The 2,405-nt window shown below is 42.6% G+C and overlaps 1 long non-coding RNA gene across 1 annotated transcript; it reads left to right on the top strand.

The window, feature by feature from the left end:
- The first annotated feature begins 430 nt into the window (after positions 1-430).
- Positions 431-2,146, top strand: LOC118559154. The gene is made up of 3 exons (XR_004928697.1): positions 431-735; positions 881-970; positions 1,150-2,146. It is a non-coding gene; the product is annotated as an uncharacterized LOC118559154 (long non-coding RNA).
- Positions 2,147-2,405: the final 259 nt, after the last annotated feature.

Here is a 2,405-nt window from a genome sequence, read left to right as displayed (position 1 = left end):
GACGATCCCTTCAGGCTACACCTCTTTCTTCACTTCACTTCCTGCATGGGACTTCGGAGGAGAGGGGGTAGCGGTGTTATGCAATAACGCCTTGATAAATAATTGATCTCAGATTGAATTCTGAACAGTGGAAGAGTTGATCCCCACTCCTGCTGCAACATGAGACCCTCACAGCTTGGACAGCCCTTTTTCCCAGCAGGGGTTCTCTCCCTGCTATAAAAACCTTCTTCAGCTCTCTTCAGCATTCTTCTGCAGACTTCTTCAGCTCTACTGCAGCTCTCTCAGAGCAGACAAAAGGCCCGTTTACACTACACCTAAAAACCGAGCCATGCCGAGACCGGTCCGAGCTTGGTCCAGTTAACCGAGATAAAAGCAGCCGTTTACACACAAGAGTTATCTCAGTTATCCCGGTTCCTTGATGCTCCTCGCCTCCTAGTGGCGATCTGCGGTACTACCGCTCTCTGGGGTTGAAGGCGGGACTAACCAAATCAAAATGGCGGCACCCATAACTTTCAGGATGTTATGCTGGAGTATTCTTGTCATATTTCGGCGTTTGCGGAGAGTTAGGTGAAGAAGGCAACCACCGGTGAACCTATTTGAGAGAGTCGGATTTTGGGGAGTTGATGATGAGACGAACGAACGTCTACTCCAGGTTTACAGACGTCGGAAACAACAACAGACGCTGAGGTTTATCACGCTGCTAACCAGAATCATCTCCGGAAATCGTGTGGCACGGTAAGAAGCTAGTATTTTTAGGACTGTCTGAAATTTCATCTTTACGGAGGCTTATCTACTGTTGCTTCCACCCACCAGCTTATCACGTTTTATTATATATTATTCGGTTTTATTTAAGTCTCCCTTATTTTTGTTGTGCTCACAGAACTGTTTGGACGCGAGAGCGGAGCGAACACTGGTGGCTGTATATTGTAAGAGAGACGTTCAACCCTCAGCAATGGATCGAAAACTTCAGGTACTAATTAAGGAAAAATAGCTGATTTTCTCCCATTTTTATATGATAGGCTATTGTTTTGACACTATTATTTGTTTTGATTGATTACCGAATTAATAAGGTGAAAAATGCACAAAAAACTATGTATAATATGTATAATAACTAACACTAATATTGTGATTAATTATTTTTTTATATAGAATGAGCTACAGAACCTTCCAATGGCTTTGTGAGTCGCTCAGGCCTTACATCTCCAAGGAAGAAACCAGGATGCGACGGCCTATTCCTGTGGAGCAGAAAGTTGGTGCTGTCTTGTGGTTTCTGGGAACCACATCAGACTATCGCACCATTGCTCACCTTTTTGGAATATCCAGAGCCTCACTGTGCATCTTTGTCAAGGATGTTTGTGAGGCAATATGTTATCATCTGACACCACAGTTTGTGAAGCTACCCACTGATATAGAGGCTACAAATATTATGGAGTCATTTAAAGAAAAATGGGGATACCCTATTTGCATAGGTGCTATTGATGGCTCACACATACCCATTGTCGCACCGAATGAGAGCCGAGTAGATTATTTTAATAGAAAGGGCTGGTATAGCATTAATATGCAAGCACTGGTAGATGACAGGTACATGTTTAGAGATCTCTGTATTGGATGGCCAGGAAGCACTCATGATGCCCGTGTTTTAGTTAACTCCCAGCTCTACCAGCTTTGGGAAAATGGTGTGTTCCCCCATCTTCAAACAGAAATCGATGGTGTGATGGTACCTCCCGTTATACTTGGCGATACTTGGTGGTAGAGAACGCTTTTGGGCGGCTAAAAGGGAGATGGAGAAGGCTTTTGAAGCGAATTGACAACAACACATCAAATGTTCCGAATGTCATAGCTGCCTGCTGTACCCTACATAATATCTGTGAGACCCAAGGAGAGGATTTCCTTGATCAGTGGGCCAATGAGGCAAATCAGCCACCTAGTAACAATGTGGTTGATGGAGAAAATCATCCTGATATTGACAATGCCCACGATATAAGAAATGCTCTTTGTCGTTACTTTGCTAATCAAAATTAGCCATACATTGACTGAAGTATTCCATGTTTTGTACATAGTTTATTACAGTATAGCTTCAGACATGTTTTTGAAATTACTGGTGTGGTGTGTAGTTTGAAAAACTTAATAAAGAAAACAGAAACAATTTTTGTATTCAGAATGATATGTATTGTAAATTTCTAAAACTTGAGTTATATAATGCACAATTACTGATATGGTCCATAGTTTGAAAAGTTTGGGAAAGAAGTAGAAGGCGATGGGGGGGGTTCAGGGCCTGTAGTTGTGCTGGTTGCTGTGGCAGCCGCTGGACGATCATCTGCATCAGCCGCATCTCGTGTTCCTGTTCCTGTTTTCTCAATCTCTCTTCAGCCTGTTAAAATAAAAAGCATATTCATTTACGATCA

This window comes from Fundulus heteroclitus, unplaced genomic scaffold (assembly GCF_011125445.2).
Source record: "Fundulus heteroclitus isolate FHET01 unplaced genomic scaffold, MU-UCD_Fhet_4.1 scaffold_241, whole genome shotgun sequence".
NCBI lineage: Eukaryota > Metazoa > Chordata > Actinopteri > Cyprinodontiformes > Fundulidae > Fundulus > Fundulus heteroclitus.
The sequence above is the reverse complement of the archived record's forward strand: the minus strand, read 5'-3'. Positions and strand labels throughout refer to the sequence as shown.